This window comes from Ictidomys tridecemlineatus, chromosome 13, assembly GCF_052094955.1.
Source record: "Ictidomys tridecemlineatus isolate mIctTri1 chromosome 13, mIctTri1.hap1, whole genome shotgun sequence".
NCBI classification, from domain to species: Eukaryota; Metazoa; Chordata; class Mammalia; order Rodentia; family Sciuridae; genus Ictidomys; species Ictidomys tridecemlineatus.
The window spans coordinates 63,065,293-63,085,437 of record NC_135489.1 but is presented as its reverse complement, the minus strand read 5'-3'; the positions used below and the strand labels follow the sequence as shown (position 1 = coordinate 63,085,437).

The window sequence follows — 20,145 nt, the reverse complement described above, 5'->3', positions numbered from 1 at the left end:
TACCCTTGGGGCGGGCAAGCAAGAGACTGCCTCCTGTGCCCCGGCCCCCAGCGGTGGGCCCAATACCCGAACCTGTGCTTTGGAGCCTCCGCAGCCAGCCCGCGCCACAGCGGCAGCTGCGCCTCTCATCCAGGCCGAGAGAGGACGACGACGTGGTCCTCGAAGAAGACCTGATTGCAAAGCGCGGGGAGAAAGAGGAGCAGGCGAGCTGCGGCAAGGGGTGGTGGCGCCTGGCCCGAAGTCTGAAGGCCAAATGCGGCAGGCGGAGGGCTACCGGGCTTCTACCGCCAGCAGCACGGTCCGGGGCTTGTCGTTGCCGCCGCGGGCGATGCTGGGCAGCTGCAGCTGTCCTGTCGGTACCCGGCACCTCAGGTAAGACCCAGCGCGCCCCCTCGTGGCGCAGGCGGTAGGCTCGCGGCTCACTCCTTCCTCCGCGCCTTTGGCCCTCACCTCCTGGTTAGCACCGGTCCCTCTGGAGCGAGGGACCCGGGGCAGGGCTATCCGCACCGCACAGGGTGCCAGCGTGGACCCTGCGCTCTGGCCCGCGCCCTAGGCCGCCCGGGGCTGGTTCCACGCTCTGGGAACCGCTTTCTTGCGGTTTTCAGAAACCGGGGGACGGAGCTTGGCGGTGGCGGGGAGTCCCTAGCCCGGGTTTTCCGGGCGTTGTGAGCGAGCGAGCGAATGTGAGACTGAGCGCTAGTGCGCGGGCTGGAGGCCCAGACCCTCATCCGCGAAGTGCCGGGTGGATCTCAGGACCCGACTCGGTTCCTCCCCGAAGTTACCCATGCAGGGCACAGGAACCCCGTCGGTTCCCGAGGCCCCTATCGACTCGGTTCCTCCCCGAAGTTACCCATGCAGGGCACAGTAGCCCCGTCGGTTTCCGAGGCCCCTATCGCCAGGGTAGGCTGATGCCCTGGGAGCGATTGGGTTGGAGGAAGCCCAGGGAAGCTACTTTCCGGGCGGCGGAGCTGTAGGAGCCCACAGCTCTGGAGTCCCGGTCCAGGCTTTCTCCAGCCTCTTGATTGAAGTGCCCGGCTTCCCTTTTAAGTCTTCTCCCTCACCGTCTGGTGTGGCCGCCGACGTGGCGCTTCTTGTGCTTAGGGTTGGGGGCCCCAGCAGCATCCCCGACCCCAGTCCTGGGAGGAGGCGACCGCTTGGAGCAACTGGACTCGCCCCCGCGGTGGCATTTTCTCTTGGGGCAACCCTGTCTCCTAGGGACCTTGTGTGGGCTAGACTGTGGACCCAGAAGGCGGCGCTGGAGACCTGCCTGGGGTGCCCCGAGGAAGCGGTTTGGTCCTCCTGGTGCAGACAAGGGTTCCTATGGTCTGAGCACCCTTGGCACTCACATTCCAGGCAACCTGCATGTTTGGGGGACGATGAGTGGGGCGCCGGAAGACTGGAGGCCAAGAAGGCTCGCTTTAAGACCTTAAAAAAAAAAAAGTGAGAGGCTCCATATGCTTAAAGCGGTTTCTGTATACAATTTCCTTCCACATTCCTGCAGGCAGGTGAGAATTAAGGGACAGTTGAAGGCAAGGGGTGCTCAGCTTTTCCCATGTCCTGTTGCTAAAAGCTCGCTCTGCAGCTCTGGCTGGCCCAATGGACCAGAGGCAGCATGTTGAGGGGCTTTTCCTGGTAGGGGGTAGTGCTTGAGTTAGGCAGATACTGATTACATCAACATTCTTGGATGCCTTTATCTGGAAGGAGAATTACATTTAAATCGCTCTCCATTAAAGCTTAAACCTCCCAGAGTGCACAATGAAATAAGTAAGCCTCTTTCTTTCTTTCTTTCTTTCTTTCTTTCTTTCTTTCTTTCTTTCTTTCTTTCTTTCTTTCTTTCTTTCTTTCTTCCTTCCTTCCTTCCTTCCTTCCTTCCTTCCTTCCTTCCTTTCTTCCTTTCTCTCTTTCTCTCTTTCTTTCTTTCACAGTGGAATGCATTACAATTCTTATTACACATAGAGAGCACAATTTTTCATATCTCTAGTTGTGTACACAGTATATTCACACCAATTCGAGTCTTCATACCTGTACTTTGGATAATAATGATCATCACATTCTACCATCATTAATAACCCCATGCCCGCTCCCCTACAACTCCTCTGTCCTATCTAGAATTCATCTATTCCTCCCATGCTCCCACTCCCTATCCCACTATGAATCAGCTCCCTTATATCTAAGAAAACATTTGGCATTTGTTTTTTTGGGATTGGCTAACTTCACTTAGCATTATCTTCTCTAACTCCTTTGTTCCTGCAAATGTCATGATTTTATTCTCTTTTATTGCTGAGTAATGTTCCATAGTGTATATATGCCACTTTTTAAAAATCCATTCATCTATATCTTTACTCCTCACACATCAGATAGAGCACTAATCTCTAGGTATATAAAGAACTCAAAAAGCTAAACACCAAAAAAAAAATAAAATAAAATAAAGAACCCAATCAATAAATGGGCCAAAGACCTGAAGAGATGCTTCTCAGTAGATGATTACAATCAATCGACAAATACATGAAAAAATGTTCATCATCACTAGCAATTAGAGAAATGTAAATCAAAACCACACTAAGATTTCATCTCACCCCAGTCAGAATGGCAGCTATTATGGAGACAAACAACAGTAAGTGTTGGTGAGGATGTGGGGAAAAAGGTACACTCATACACTGCCGGTGGACTGCAAATTGGTGCAGCCATATGGAAAGCAATATGGAGATTTCTTGGAAAATTGAGAATGGAACCACCATTTGACCCAGCTATCCCTCTCCTGGGTCTATACCCAAACGACTTAAAAACAACATACTATGGGGACACAGCCACATCAATGTTTATAGCAGCACAATTCACAATAAACTTGGAAGTAAGCCACTTTCTAAGTGTCTTTCTCTAATAACCTTTGCCAATTTCTGGATCCCACTTCCAGTACCTCCCCTGTAAGAATCCTCCTCCTCTTTTATTCTCAAGTGATCCTTTGAATATGTTGCCTTGATGTGCAGTGGCACAACCTTTGCTGGTGGCCATGTGGTGATTAATTGCCCAGCAAAACTCTGCCTTGGAAACTGTGTGGCTTGGGGGGAGGTTTTGAAGCATCTAGGGGTTGTTGCTGTAGTGGGAGATTTGAGATGGATGATGAGGAAGGAAGATGTGTCCATTGCTTAACATTGTAACTAGGAGAGGAAAGTTGCTTGTATTTCGGGTGGAGTAAACACCTCCATATTCAAGTCCAAAGTAAGGACTAATGAACAAAGCAACTAAGGACATTTCTGTAATTTTTGAATCCTTTTTCTAGTGATATAATAATACTCCATAGGGGAAGGAGTAGGATATAATTCTTTTCTTTCTGGACTTCTAGGATAACTGAAAGTCCAAAGAATATGGTAATTTCATATTAAAATGTGAGTAAAGTTATCTGATTACAGGAAATTTTAGGTGTGTCCTTTTCTAATTTGAGTGTATTTTGTCAACAAAGTGATACTATGTAGAAACCTCAAAAGCTTCTAAAATGATATCTAAGTTCTTACTACATTTTTTTAGGAAGGCTATTTCCTAAGGAGAAAAATACCTGACGTAGGACCACTGTTTCCTCCTTTAGGGACCGCCTTCTTTTCATGGGGCAGTGTACTGTTTACTTCTGGACCGGATTCCAGGAATGATGATCATAATAAATGATGATAGTGACCCATATAGAAGAAAATAAATGAAAACATATTATATAAGAAGACTTTGTGGAAACAGAAGTTTTTTTTTATGTATAGTAAGGAAACATGTTTTTCTTTTTATGGCTGTGTGCCAAGCAAAGGACTACACATTTGAAACTTTTCAGTGTTTAATAATGCAATCAAGTTGAGTCTTGGTGTCCATTTGAGAAGACTGTCACCCTGAGAATCCAAATCCCTGTGGGGGACCCTGTAACTAAGGGCACTCTCATCAAAGGGACTCCACTTTGACAGTATGCTGTCATTAGAAAGCTGACGAGAATTCTGCTTAATATTTTGTGTGCAAAAAAGCAACATGGGTTTTAAGATGCTCTTTTTCCAGGAACAGTGTTTGGTGACAGTGGTCTGCAGATTTATGAGGCAAGGTGCATTGCCATTCCTATTAGTGTTGTTAAGCACTGTTCCTACTATTTATTCGAGGTGCAGCTGTAATTGGTGTTTGCATGTTTCTCTCTATTGTGGTGTAACTTGTGGTGAGTAACTAGTTGCCCCCAAATGTTTAGCCTTGACTTAACCTGAGGAACATTTTAAGCTGGGGAGAGCCTGAATTTACTGGGCTCTTGTGGAATCTCTGTTTCTGAAGGCAGTGGAATTAGATAGGCAAGAGTAAGGAGCAACTTCTCTGACATGTAGGGAAGATTAATTCTCTTTTAGTAAGATTTCATCCAGAGAACTGGCACTCCTTTAAAATGAACAGGAGGCTAGTATGGGAAGAGTTTCCATTTTCATTGAAATGAGAACTGGGTGTGAAATGTTTGGCTCCCTGATAGTGTGACCTGGCTAGTCTGACCAAGTCTTGGAAATTTGTGTTCTCCTTATTAGTCTTTTTTTCTTGGAGAGTTCTCCTGGAATTATGTAATTCCAGGTTGTATTTCAGGGACAAGAAAGTACACTACTGTTGTCCCTGCCCAAGGTTTATAACCAACCTCTTAAGATGAGGTAGGCCTTCTGGTGTTTATTTGGTCCGTCCCCTGGAAACCTGGAGCGGGAACTGTAGTGGATACCTTCTCTGCCACCCATGTGGTAGAAAGGCTAGGTTATTCACCTTTGGGTTCACTTTGCTGTTTCCCACCAGGGGCTCTCCAGGACTGGCTCTTCCTTGTACTTGTCCATTGGGATGTTTCCTTCTTCCAGAACCCTGAGGTGACCTCCAAGTGGACCCCAGGAACACCATGCAAGCAAAGGAACCCTGGGGCTTTGTTTTTCGGAGAAGGCTTTGCCAGTTAGGTCTGCATTTTGACTAGTTGTCCCCCAGCTGCATGGCCAATAGTTAATTTGCAAAAGGACTTTTGGTCCAAAAGGACTAGTTAGGAAAACATTGATTTGGGCTCTTTGGTTTTGTTATTGGAAAAGCAATCTTTTCCAATATGGATGCTATGTATTGTTTCACTCCTCCACTGGAACTGGAAAGTTAGTTTAGTGGGTAGAAGGGGCTTCTGGAGTTTTGGAGTAAAAATCCAAGGAACAAGAGGAGCTGCAGCCCATCATTTATGGCTGAAACCCATTGGAGTTTTTGTACCCACTTCCTTTTTCTAGTATGTATTTATTCAGTTTTATGGAGGAGCTTACTAAGTTAGAAACAAGAGCAGGATAGTTCTGCTTGCATGTGCAGTTATCTTTTTTAAATATTTATTTTTTAATTGTAGTTGGACACAATGCCTTTATTTTACTTACTTACTTATTTATTTATTTATTTTTATGTGGTGCTGAGGATTGAACCCAGGGTCTTGCCCATGCGAGGTGAGCGCTCTACCACTGAGCCACAACCTCAGCCACTGTGCAGTTATCTTAAAAACCCTCTGGGATGTAATATTTAAAATCATATTAACAAAGTGGCCAAAGAATAATTGAACACCTTGGGAATTTTCATAAAGCTTTTCAAAAATAGAGAATTGTGTTGGTGTGGTTCACACCATTTATGGGATTTCTTGGGGGTGTTTCCTTTTAAGTCCTAACTCTGAAAGAACAACAATGACAAAAATCAAAAGCCAAAGGAAAGAAATAATTACAGAAAGATTTAACTTCATTCGACTAAGTAGCTTGTTCTTTAGAAGGTTTTAGGTTCCAGTGAGAAGTGGGTATGAATGTCTTATTTATTGCATTGGAATGAGCTTCAGTAATTCTTCAAGGGAAGTCCAGAGTCCTCCATGAGTTGGCAAAGGTTTCCTGAAATCCCCTGTGCTTCCAGACTAATTGTTTCCACACCCTCTTGTACAGTATAGTTAAATTACAGAAACATTTTGGCCTGAACATATTGTAGACTTTTGTTGTGGAATATGGTAGCTGCTAGACACATGTAGCTATTTAAAATTAATTGAAATTAAAAGAAATAAAACATTTAATTCCTTTACCTTACTGGCCTCATTTCCATTGTAAGTGTTAAGTGTTCTAGTCTGAAGGCACAGAATGTCTTTTTATCATTTATATCTTCTTTAATTTTTTTGCTTCCATGATTAAATCCATTCCTGAGTGTTTTATTCTTTTTGCTGCAGTTATAATTAAGGTGTTTTCTTAATTTCTTTTCGGATTGTTTGTTTGTAGATATGCAACTGATTTTTGCATGTTGATTTTGTGTCCTACAAGTTTGCTCAGTTTGTGCAGTGTTTTTGAGGATCTTATTTTATATATACAATAATGATATCTATAAACAGACAACTTGACTTCTTCTTTTCCAATATGGATGCTTTATATTGTTGTATTCTCTTGCCTAGTTGCTTAGTCTAGAATTTCCAGTATTGTATTGAATAGAAGTGTTGAAAGTGGGCACCCTAGTTTTGTTCTTGATCTTTGAGAAGTTTTCAGTCATTCACCATTGTGAATGACTGGCTTTATCTATATGGTCTTTATTATGTCTGGTTAGTTTCCTTGGATTCTTAGTTTATTCTCCTGTCTTATTTGTATTTTTTACTTTTGAAATATATTGATGTTTTATGGATTCAAAAAGAAATTAAGTCACAACAGATAGCAGGGAAACTAAAACTGAGTGCTAGCAAATCATAAACATTACCATATTATAAATGGACAACAGGACCACATTTGATGGGGTGGGGTGAATGAAGGAAGAAACTGAGATCAAGTAAACCTTAAGTCTTGTTACTTAATAGCCTCAGTTTATAGGAAAAAATCAACTGCCACCTTAAAGCAAATCTTGCACTTATCTGAGTATTTTTGATTTTTTAATTTTTATTTTATTTATTTATTTTTATGTGGTACTGAGAATTGAACCCAGCTTCTTGCACATACTAGGTGAGCCACAGCCCCAGCTCCAGTAGTTTTGATTTTTATAGTGGTGTGGATACAGCAATTCTGAATGTATCATGTATGAATTATAGGACTGGGTGATAAGAAGTGTGTTGATAGTGTTGGAACCAGGGTTCTTATTGTAGAAGGATTGGATTGGAATTGGAGGCATTAGTATAACTCATGATTTTCATATATTCATATATGTGTGCATATGTACATATTATAATGCTAAAATTACAAACCCATAGTATGTAAAACATTTAATTCTATACATACCAGTTATTTCCTGCACCTTCATAAAATTGAGCCCTTCTGGTTCACAGATCTTAGTTTCTAAACACTGTTCTACATTAAAGGAGCTAGTGTGTCTTGGAGAAATAACTACTTATGTGACTGCCACAGGGGAAAATGCAAGATGAGCCTGAAGAAAGCAAGTAAGTGATCATAAATAATGAAGGCATGTCAGGTGTACACAGGGCTGACTTGAAGGAGCTCCAGTGGCCCTATGAGGGACCATTAGAGCATCACAGTGAAAATAAGAATGGATTGTATATGGAACAAGAAAGGAATTCATAATTCAAAGTAGATATTAAGTAAGTAAATATGCATATGAGTTTCTTAGGACTTCCTTAACAAAGTACTCCAAATGGATAATTTGATCAGAAATTTATTCTCCTACAGTTCTGGAGGCTGGTCATCCAAACTCCATGTATTGAAAGGTCCATAGTCTCTAGGAAGACTCCAGGAGAGAATTGCATTTTGTTTCTTCTAGTTTCTGGAGGCTCCTGGTGTCTTTGTCTTGTGATCACATCTGTCTGATCTCTGCTTCTGCCTTATATGGCCTTCTTCCCTGTGTGTGAATGACACAGGTCATTAACTTAGGGTTCACCCTGATTTCAAGGTGATTTTATCCTATATTCCTTAACTCATTAGTACTACAAAGACTATTTCCAAATAAGGTCACATCTGAGGTTCTGAGTGGATATGCATTTGCAGGGACAACTATTTAACTCACTCAAAATATAAGTAAATGGAGACATGGGGAGGGAAGGGCACTTCCATAGAGCAAAATGTCCACTAATAATGGGAGACAAGTTGGGAAAATTACATTTTGCAATAATAGTTGTATGGATTGGTTTGGACAAGAGTCATTAATGAGTGCTGATTCTAAGTAATGGGGGAGCATGTTTGATGTGGGTAAGCAGGAGGTGTGCATAGTCTCAAAGGACTTCCCTACTGAATCTTATTTGCAAGGGGACTGTGACTAAATCTATTCTGGTAAGAGCTGTTCTTTGCTTCAGAAATAGCACCTTAGTTGGCACTTTAGTTGGGTGATCCAGGTTAACATCACGTGTTCAAGTAGATGGACACTGGTTCGTCAAAGAAACACATGTTATTTAGGTTGTATTCCAGCTGGAGACAAGTGCCCAAATGTGATTTTGAGCAAAAATTGACAAGACCAAAAGGAGGGGCATTTTTAGAAACAAGTGGCCTATAATACAAATTGTCAATGTCATTAAAGGATGAAATAGCTCAGGGTGGGTCCAACTGAAGGGGGAAGCAGCCCAATGCAGCTGTGCTGATGGGAAAGAATGTGCTGCTGTGGATGTTATTGGAACTGTTGATGAAACTGAAAAGTGGGTGAAAATTATTTGAAAGTGTCATCCAGGTTAGTTTTCCTGAATTTCTTAGTTGTGCAGGTGAGTTGTATAAGTAAGAGAATGTTCTTACCATTAAGAATTACATACTGAAGTGTTGAGGGATCAAGGGGCATCCATTTCTCAGAGAATTCAGAAACTAAAATGTGTGTGTGTGCATGTGGAAAGAGCTTGATGAGGCCTTTGGGGTGAGATGCGAATATGTAGTAAATCTGAGTAAGGAGTTTGGAGGAGTTTCATGCAGGATTTTTGCAACTTCTCTGTCAATTTGAAATTGTTTGAAAATGAATTAAAAATAGTAAATTGAGGGCTGGGGTTGTGGCTTAGTGGTAGAGCACTTGTCTAGCACGTGTGAGGCACTGGGCTTGATCCTCAGCACCACATAAAAATAAATAAAATAAAGGTTAAAAAAATGCTTTAAAACTTTTTTTTTTAAAGTGGTAAATGATACAAATGTACAGCTATAACCAGTGCAATGAAATAAATCATGGCACATTCCTTTAGAAGATGCAGATTATTAGATTTTATCAAAAGTGATCTCACAGAGATTCAGGGAGGGGCAGGATCCAGGTGTCTTTGAGGCCAGATAATATTTCATTGAAGGGATTGAAAATCTCAAACTCTTAGTCTGTTGCCTGGATTGCCAGAACTTTACTTTTTCCCCCTTAAATTTTTTTTTACAGAAAACTTCCATATATTTAAAATTAGAGTATTACAGTGACCCTGCTGTGGGGCATCTCTGGATATAGGTTGTTTTGATGTAGACTGAAGTAGCCATCTTTGTATAGTTCCAGAACCTCAGAGTTTACTACATGGATTTGAAATATTTTTATCTTGTGTAAGTGGTCACAAAAATCTGAATCATCTTGATATTCTGACACTAAAGCAAAATACAGGAAATCTGAAAGAATGTGGAAACAGGATTAGAGGTGTCTTTTGAAATGCAGTATCCAGTTTTTAGGGCTATTAAGATGGAGTCACATTTTGACTTTTTCATAAAGAGAATATTAGAGTGTTATGTGTTGAATTGAGGCCTTCCTGAGGCAGGGGTGGGGAGATATGTTGAAGTGCCAACTCCCAGTACTTTAGCTTGTGATCTTATTTGGAGAAAGAGGTTTTACAGAGGTGATAAATTAAGATGAAGTCATTAGGGTGGGCTTTGATACAATAGAACTGTGTTTTGTAAAAGGAGAAGTGGACACAGATACACTCATGTGGAGGGAGGTGATATGGAAGAAGGTACTGAAGGAGACACAAGGGGACAGAGCTGTCTAAGTTAACAAGAGTGTGGCCTGACACTGACTCTCTAAGTGCCCTCTGAAGGAGGCAACTCTGTTAATTCCTTGATCTGAGACTTGTGGTCTGCAGACTGTGAGACAGCAGGTTACTCTTGTTAAAGCCTCCTCGTCCACGGTACTGGTTATGGCAGCTTTGGTAGCCCTTTTCTGATGCTATATCAATACTGTAGCTCAATGGGAGAGCTGGCACCTGGCATGTGTAAGGCCCTTGGTTCCATCCCCTGTATCTGTTCCCCACCTATAAAAGAGGATAAAGGATTATTTGGCTCATGTTTCTGTGGGTTGGAAAGTCTAAGAACGTGGTGCCTGCATCTGATGAGGGCCCTCTTGCTGCATCATAACACAGCACACACATCACTTGCTGGGACAGAGCAAGTGTGCCAACTCAGGTCTCCTTTCTTCTTCTTGGAAAACCACCAACACTCTCCTGGGGACCATACCCTCAAGACCACATTTAATCCTACCAAAGGCTCTTGTACAAATGTCATCAGTATATGACTTTGGGGATTAAATTTTCAGTGCTTGAACTTCTGGGGGACACACTTAAAACACAGTGAACTTACATGCATGCACATACACATAATGTGAGTGCTTGCTCAGCAGATACTGCTTGCTATGGGTTTTACTTTTAGAATTTCTGCACAAGAATTTACTTGATCAGAAGGTTCCACTGAAGTGTCAGTTTGTTGAGTGCTTGGGCTCTGGGGAGGTGAGCTGACTGAGTCTGACCCTCAGCCTTGGTCTTCTCAATGAGGGCCAGCCTAGCTGGAGGAGGCATATGCCATGTGGAGCAGCTGGGTTTGTGGGCAAGGACTTCAATATACCCCAACCTGACATGGACATCATTTGGCATTAGAGGGCACCTCTGTTTTCCTGGAGAGCATGTTATCCTGTGCTCACCCTGGCATTCACTGGGCACCCCTGCTTTCAAGGCCTGATCTCTGGATGTCATTGATCAATTGCCCATCTGCTCCTGAACCCTTCTCTGGCTTTTATCTCAGGAGAGATTGGCCTTGATTAGGTTTTGGGACTTTGATTGAGGTGTGTGATTCCACAGTGGGGTCTCCCAGATATCAGAGCTGGACAGGAGGCTCCCCAGAGATCATGCTGGTGGGAAGACAGCCTCATGGCGCTTCCATGGCCTCCCAAGGCCTAGCTCCCTGATGTCAGTACCTCTGCCTGACTTTTGGCTTTTGCTTCTTTTATAGGGACCTGGGCAAAAGCAAAGACAAAAGCCAATAAAAGCAAGGATCCTTACCAGGATGGGATTATGGGATTGTCAGCCTGTGTGATTTGGGGGCTGTTAGCTTGTGTGATTTATGCAGGACCTGGAAACCTTTGAAGTAGAAGCTTATATAGATAACTAAAAAAATTGATACATTTCAAAATGACCATTTTATCTAAACCCTAATTTTGAGACATTAGAATCTTGCATTTTGATTTAACTCCCCCAATCAGCTGAAAATGCTTGTGTTCAAAAGAAGGTGCCTATTTACTGTAAGGCCCTGGGACAGGAGCATCTCTGTGGGGACAGTGCTGTTCCTACACTACTAGCTCTTCTAAGTTACATCCACATAAGATGAAGAGTCAGATGCTCTTGGAAATCTCCACTCACTGCTGTCTCCAATGTGAAATATTGCTATTGTATATTAAGATTGCTGAAGCAAAAATTAGTAGGACCAGGTGTAGTTTTCTTCTCTGGCATCATTGTAAAATATTCAGTAGTCATTGAATTAATTATCATTAATAATTTGATAAACAATAGTTCTTTTTTATACATTTTATTTATTTATTTGTTTATTTATTTTTTATGTGGTCCTGAGGATCGAACCCAGGTCCTCGCCCGTGCTAGGTGAGCGCTCTATTGCTGAGCCATAGATCCAGCCCCAAATAAATAATACTTCTATAAAAAAGTTTATGAATTCTGAAATGCTTCCAAACTACATGAATTATTCAGAGATATTTGTTTTTAATACGTGAGAGGACAATAATTGTAAACACCATCCACTTCATCACTTAGGGAAGAAAAAACCAAGATTGGTGCAAATAAGCATATAAGAACATCTGAATATCAGAATCACAGGTAGGCTAAAGTAATTTTTATTTCTCAGCATAATTACCACTTATACAGTGATTCTATGAAAAAAGAACTCTCAGTTTTAGTGTGCACAGGTGCAAATGTACTTAAGGTTAGGTTTTTGAAACATTAACATGTTTTCTGAAGGAAAATCTCTGATTAGCTGTAATGTACTTTAGAGAGGAAAAAAAAAGCATAATTATTTTTCATCACTTAAACTGATTTCAGATCAGACTGTTAGGAATATTCTTGCAGGTATTTTTATGCATCAAATTCATTTTTATGAAAACCTTAAACCTTGTCTCAGTATTTGCATATATTGTAAGGCCATTTTCATCAATAGCCTGTTGCTTATCCTGACATAAAACAGTTTTACAATATTTAGCTTCTGATTTTTTAAAACAGTTTTTATCTACCTATCTACCGACCTGCCTGCCTACCTATCTACAAATATTTATTTTTCCCAGGTGAAATCTTAGAAATTTGGAACTTCCTGCAGCTGAGAAAAATATATTTGGCTTGATCCTCCCAATCTAAGTAAGACAGTAAGAGAGTTTTCCAGGCCCCTGACCCCTTTTAGAATTACTTAATCTGCCTATCGCCTCAAATGAAAAACAATTCTGGACAGACTTCCTTGGTTGACTACAGTCCCTCAGTAATACATTTGTTCTTACTTTCATCAGTACTTTGAAATTCTGTGCATACAAAATTGCATATAAATAGTATCTTTCCTGCATGCATTATTTTCTGAACTAGATTTAAAAATTTTTCAGAATATGCATGTATTTCATTCCTCAACACATCAAAATGGAACCTATTCTCTGGATTGAAAAAGAGAATGTATATAACCCCCCCCCATGAACTTTGACTTTTCTTGCTCCTTTCATAATGACAGTTTGAATGCCATCCCGGTGCCTATTCTCAAGGCTCACTCATAGAGTGGCTCTCTCAGTGTGTGGACCAGGAAGAATATCTGGATTCAGGAGGAATTTTGCATACTTAAGGATCATTTCTGTATTAGTAGGAAAGAGTTTGGGGACTAGTTTGTAATTCCAATATCTGTCATTCCTGATGGCTGGTGACATATGGAGGTCTCTGAGAACTTGTGAACACAAAGTGTGCTCACCCCACTTAACTGGCTTTCCATCCATAATCAAGCAGATTCCCAGTGTCCTAACTACTTTGGACTCCAGTTCTGAACCAAAGGAACTAAAGCACTGGCATAATTCCTATGGTCTAACATATACAATAGAGAGGATGTGGAATCCCTATTACAGCACATTCCAAATTCATAAGCTTGGCACACAGAATCCATGTTATGCAGAATCCAGCCCCACTGCATCCCCGTCCACCTGTTCCCTTACTTGCCTCTAAAAGTACATGCTGTGCAAGAATCTCACATTGTCCCTGTACGCAGCCATCCTATGTGGGTAGGCTTTGCACCATTTAGCATGACTAAAGCTTAAACCACTTTGCCAGAATAAACTGTTTAATTCCATAACTCTCAAACCCCAGTCCAATATACAATGGAGAAGAGCAAGGGTGATTTCTGAGATCTTGTATGTTTCAATTCACCATGGATTGGAGTGATATACTATGGTTATATTTTGCCATAACAAGGTCCAAAGGGGCACATGACTCTTGGTTCTAGGCTAGTATATTTATTTCAGACACATAGGGGACTTATGCCAAGTTCAAATGAAAGCACTTTTGTTTTCACATCTAGAGCTCCTTTCCTATTTTAACATTGTATTCAAGAATTACTTTATACATCCAGCTTCTGGCCATTGCCTTAACTCAGATATGTCATGCATTTATCTGGATTCTAATGTTGCCTATAAAATTATTTCTCAATGCTTAAGAATTCACTTTTAATTATAAATAATGTGGTAACACTACAAGAGCTGTTTCCATTTAAGTGTTGTAGGATAGCAAATTAGTGCCCATCAATTGAAACTCTTATTAAATTGCATTTGGTATAAACTTAAAAACAATAATTGATTTTATAATTAATGATGTCTCAAGTTCCCTTCAGTGGAGTAGATTCACACAGTAGTGTTTTCTTTTTAAGATCACAGCAGCATTTGTGAACTGCCTTACATATTTTTGAGAAAAAAAATATAGTATCTGAAGTCCAAATGACTGAAAACATTTAGCTGAATACATACTTGTTTGTTTATTAAAAAAAAACAAAACCTTCTTGTGAAGTATCTGGGTTTGAACTTCCAGAAAACCTGGAACAAACACAAAACCTGTTTTTAAAGATTTATTTAAGATTTTATTTCAAATTCTGTGAATCCAGTTAGAAATAAAAGTTAAAGCACTGGGGCTGAGGTTGTGGCTCAGCCATAGAGCGCTCAACTAGCACATGCAAGGCTTTGGGTTTGATCCTCAGCACCACATAAAAATAAATAAATAAAGGTATTGTGTCCAATCTCAACTAAAAAATAAATAAATATATTTTTTTAAAAAAGCACTGTGGATATAACTCAGTGATAGGGCACTTGCCTAGCATGTTGAAGGCCCCAAGTTCCATTTCCAGTACCATGCACAATAAAAAAAAAAAAGGAAAAAAAAAGTACAAGCAAAAGAAAAAGGCTACGATTTAAAAGAGTGTACTGGGGAAGAACTCAAAATTTTAACCAACTGAAGTTTTTTTTGTTTGTTTGTTTGTCTTTCCAGTTACATGTCTAAGAGCCTATTTGGCCTGGCAACAGAAAGAATCAAGTATATTGCTTCCTGGTTTTAAAATAATGCAAAATCTTGTGATTCCACAGAACCTCTAGAAAATCAAAATTCTGGAGGAAGAATTGTTGCTGTCTTCTCACTGACTGTCCTGTTCAGTGTCTTATGAAGAAAAGGTTTTCAGCCTGCTTGAAAGGCAAATTTTAATCATCCCAATTCTTATTTTCACCTGGCCACTGAAAACTTCTATTCAGGCAAAGTGTTATTACGTGTAATAACTACTACCACTAAGAGGAAGAAGCTAGGCTCCACTGTTTGTGGATTCTCCCCAGTTTGATCAAACTGCATAAAACCCATTTTTCTTTTTTCCATCTTTTTTTTTTGCCTATTAGTTATGCAGGCAAGTAGATGAATCCAGCCAGCCAACATTCAGGCAAGGTTCATGGTTCAGGCTGCCAGAAGGAAGATTCCAAATGAGCAGTATGGTTCTAAAATTATAACCAATATCCCTTAAATGAATCACCAGGTACATTTTACAGGATCAGCATATTTTTGTAAAGAACCAGTATGTAACTTTATTTCTTGGCTTTTATCATATTTCTTGGCACACAGTAGGTATTTAATAAATTCTTCCTTTCTGGATTAAACTGACCAGGACTTCAGTTGGAAAGTATTTTGTACAAATCTTAAAATTTCCATATCTAAGTTATGTCAACTGTGACATATATTGAATTCAAAGCATTTAAAGAACTGAATTCATTGTAAGAAGAGAACAAAGGGGTCTTAATTTTCCAGGTGGGTGTGTGAGGATAAGTGATAAGTGGAGGCAGAAAAGCAGACTGAGAAAAGGGTTTCTCTCCAACTACCAGGAGAGGCTCCCCCTTGTAGAATTTATTTCTGAAGACATTCCTATCCCTGTTTAAATAAGCATGTTAGTAAAATTCAACAAGCCACCACATTCAGAAATGTGAATCCTCAGAAGGAATCCACAAATTAGAAGTTGAGGACATATCTGGGTTAGAAGAAAATAATGTCTGTAGATTTGTCAAAATTGTACAATTCCGTGCAGTAAAATTCAAAGAAACAGGCACCACAATGGTTTCTCTGATGCACACAGCCAGGAAAGTCTTTCTACATGCTGAAACATTTGCCCATATAGGAGTCAGAATTCAAGAAACCTTCTGGCTAAAGGGCTGAAGGGTAGTGAGACTGTACCTGGTTAGCCAACCCCAGGACCCCAGCAGGAACCTGGGAACCCTGAAGGTAAAGCAATAGTCCTCAAACTTGGAAATGAATGTAAGTCACCTGGGACATTTTAAAAACTAACAATTCCTCACCTCCTCAACTGAAATTTTGACTTGCTAACTGAAGCTTACTCTGAGCCCCACCAAACCAGGGCACTTAGGGTTCAGTGGAGGCTATTTTTGTACTAAGTAAGTCAGACCATGAACTCCAAAGAAGGAATTGCACAGATTTGGGTCCTCAATCCCCACATCTCTGCAGTGATGGGCTCTTGGACTAGGCAGGGGAGCAGCTCCCTGTGACATAAGACATTGCACAAGGTTAGTCTTGGTATCTACACTGTGCTCTGTGGTTGAGGTTGGCACTACTACTGGACAGAGTGGGGCAGTGAGAAGACACAATGCAAAACCTCAAATCCCAGTCAAAGGAGTGCTTGGGAGTCACAACTGGGACTATTGGCTGTTGACTCTTATTAGTAATGATTTTGCCCTTAATACTCAGTTTTAAAGATTTTTAACTATCTGTAGCTCACCAGCTGGAGAATTATCTTGATTGCATAAATTTTATATAGCAATTTCAAAGGGCACAATCTGTTAGTCTAAACGCAAAAGTTACTGGATTCCATAAAACTCTCAAATTTCATATTCAAAATGTTAAAAGGCAATCAAGCATGAAATTGAAAAAAGGTTTTGTTCACAAACTTGTCCACATGAATAACCAAAATTTGTAACTGTCAAAAATTCTGTTGGCAGGGGTCCTTCTCCCGCTGCAGCCCTGGACTTAGTGTAGTCCACTACCCCCAGCATGCCATGGCTTCCTAGCTCGGCGGGGGGCCCAGAGGCTGAGCAGTTCCCAGAGACCGCCTAGCTGAAGGATGCCGCTGCCGAGGAACTGTCCTCCTGTCTCAGCTGCACCCTCAGCTTCACCAGAGCTGAGCACCACAAGGAGGCCCGCCTGGACTCCCAGGGACAGACATCGCGAGAAGACAGAACAGAGTCCCCCACCTGATGGGCAGCGAGGCAGTCAATTCCTGGCCCGGGAGCTACAGGATTTCTGGAAGAAATCCCCAAACACTCTGGTATCCCGGCAGCTGCTCTTTGAGGTGACCAGCACCAGTGTTGTCAAGGACCCTCCCTCCTACTCTATACCCTCGACATGATGTGTCCAGGGCCACCAGATCGCCAGCCGGCCCAGATCTCTTGCAGCTACTCAGACTTTAAGCAGCTGCACCAAAACCTGCAGCTGAAGTTCTGGGGCCAATGGATGCCGTCTCCTTCCCCCGTGAGCGCCCGCGCCAGAATTTTACTGTAGAGATGATTGCCCGCCTTAGCAGACAGTTTTGTGGGCCACCTACAAGCCGTGCCTGAGCTACGCCATGCCTCAGACCTGCAGAACTTCTTCGTGCTGCCAGAGCTGCAACAGGAACAGAGCCTCACCTGTACTGGCTTCTATCGTGAGGCCCTGGCACTCTGGGCCAATTCCTGACAGCTGCAGACCCAGCTGGATGCCCTCCTGGGGCCCAGACGGTTCTCTGCTGGCCCTAGCTGGGCTGGCTGTGTGCCACCAGGAGCTGGAGGACCCTGTGGAGGCCTGGGCCTGCTGTGAGAAGGCCCTGCAGCTGTTAGGAGAAAAGAGCCCCCATTCTTTCCTGGCACCATTTCTGGAGGCCCATGTCTGGCTCCCCTGGTGTCTAGGTCTGGACAAATGCCACTCAGAGTCCCTGCTTCAGGCCCCTATGCCATCCCCCAGTCTCAAAGAATTGCTGCTCATCAAGGAGGTGCTGGGCTAACCCTCACCTAGCCTTAAAGCCACTATGGGGAGAAGGGCTGCCCCAAGATTTGGGGAGCGGGAGACTGAAGAGGAGGACATGGAAAGCAGCTAGAAGGCCACAGGGTTACTGAGAACCCCCAGAAGTTCCACAGAGAATTTGCAGTGGACAGAAGAAATTTTGTTTTGACTTGGGCTGAGGACAAGCTTTGGCTGGGGATTGGTACCCAGGGAATGGTACAAGGAGGAAGTCTGACACAGCCCCTCTAGCTTATTCAAAGCCAGGGGCCATTGCCCAGGTCAGGATTAATGTGTTCTTTTCCATGGGCCTCGAAGCCATCAAGTCAGCCTGACTGAAGTCTTGCAGTTGAGAGCCAGAGGAAGGGCTATAGTTCTGGCCCAAGGAAATTAAAGACCAGCCACTCCAGGGAAAAAAAAAACAATTCTGTTAATTATGGTACAATAGAAACCCAAACACCTTTCAAAGGTTCATATGTATATTTGTCTGTGTGTGTGTGTGTGTGTGTGTGTGTGTGTGTATGTATATACATATATATGTGTGTGTGTATCTAGTAAATGCTAAATTAACTGTTAATTATGATTGTAATCATGTTGATTTAATCATTCCACATTATAAATATTGTACCCTATAAATGTATACAATTATTATTTGTCAATTAAAAATAATATTATTTTAGTTTTTTTTTATTTTGTCACTGTGACCAAAGTACCTGACAACAACTACTTAGAGAAGTAAACATTTATTTTGGCTCATAGTTTTAGAGGTTCAGTCCATGATTAGCCAATTCCATAGCTCTGGGCCTAAGGTGAGGCAGAGCATCATGGTGGTGGAAGGCATAGCAGAGGAAAGCAGCTCAAGACTTGACAGCAGGTAGGAGAGGGAGAGAAAGCATATTTCCCTTCCCAGGGATAAAATATAAACCCCAAAGTCATGGCCCCAGTAACTTACTTCCTTCAGCCACACCCTAAATGCTGCCTGCAGTTACCAATTAATCCATATCAGTGGATTAATCCACTTATTAGATTACAATCCTCATACTGTAATCATTTCACCTGTAAACATCCTTGCATTGCCTCACACATAAACTTTTGGGAGTCATCTCAGATCTAAACCATAACAAACATTAATTTTAAAAACAATAGTTTTATTCTATAAATGTTGCTCCAAATGCTACCTCATAGAGCAACATATCTATTGTGTGAATAAATAATCTATTTTGAATAAACTTTAGACAAAAATTTTACCCTGCAATACCTCAGTTTTCTCCAGTGAAAATAGAAGGAAAATTATTTAATTCCCTCTCTCTTATATTATTGTAGAAATATTGGGAAATTGCTACACAAAGTTTTTAAAATGTAGAAAAGACCTGAAAGAGTTTAGGTGGTCATTTATGTAGAAGGACATTTTTCTAAGTGACCATATGACTTTAAATACAAGAATTTAACAACTGTACTATCATATTTGGTCCATAAATTTATAACAACTTGAATTTTCAGGATAAGACAAAGGCTGCATGAGAATTTGTTTCCATTTTTATTATCTTAGAATGAACGTTTGGTAATTTGAGCATTTTGATTGAGGAGAATTAAAGCAATATAAAAAAACATTCCAAAGCTAGACTCCCTATTAAGCTAGAGACTCCCTACTTTATAATAAAATAGGGAAAAAATGCCATTGCCGATATAGGTATTTGGTGTTTCAAATAATCAACTAGAACGTTCTAAAACTGCCTATATAAATTTTCTTGCATTGTTTTGTGATATAGATGTATTTCTGTCTGTTGCTTCCTCCCTGTCTCCCTGCCTCCTTCTTTCCACTTTGAGAAAACCAGGAACAATTCCCTGCTAAATGTGGGCATGTTCCTGGAGAATAGACTCCTGTGAGGCGCTCCATCTGGGAAGGCTCTTGTTTCTAATGAAGCATATGATTTTCCTCAGGGCTGTGTCTTGTGGTCACAGTCTCTTCATGGAAGGAAAAACTGGATTTGGGGACTATGATATGGTATTATGTCAGCTGCTCAGAGCAAGTGCAATCAATCCATTCCTACAAGAATATTTATAAATGAATCCGTCATAAAATATCATTTACTTTTCAACCAAAACGGAACAGTAATTTCTTTGATGTATTAAAGAAATGAATAAAAATTACATAAAGAAAAAAGGAAGAATTTTACTTTATTTTTAGAATTTGGATTCATATGATACTGAAATTTTTAATGTAACTAATTTATGGGAAATTATTTCTAGTTTAATACACTGGGTTGTTGTCAAAACAACCTTAGTTTTCTGACTCTTCTACCATCTAGCCAACAGGCAGAGTGGGAGGATTCAGGGTATTTCGCCAACCGGCCACAGGATTCTCTGTCTCTGATTTTCCCTAGAATGCTTCTGCTCCTGGTATGTAGTACCCCTCCAGACATCAGACTCTCATTATAGCTCCTCTATTT

General features: G+C 41.2%; 1 pseudogene across 1 annotated transcript in view; it reads left to right on the top strand.

The window, feature by feature from the left end:
- Window positions 1–242: 242 nt before the first annotated feature.
- The window catches only part of LOC144369883 (sorting nexin-21 pseudogene), a 22,121-nt pseudogene continuing 2,218 nt past the window's right edge, over window positions 243–20,145 (top strand). Inside the window, exons 1-2 of the transcript XR_013429727.1 lie at window positions 243–372; window positions 16,663–20,145. The exon at window positions 16,663–20,145 is cut by the window's right edge and continues 2,218 nt beyond it. The product of XR_013429727.1 is annotated as a sorting nexin-21 pseudogene (transcript). The remainder of the gene's footprint in view (window positions 373–16,662) is intronic.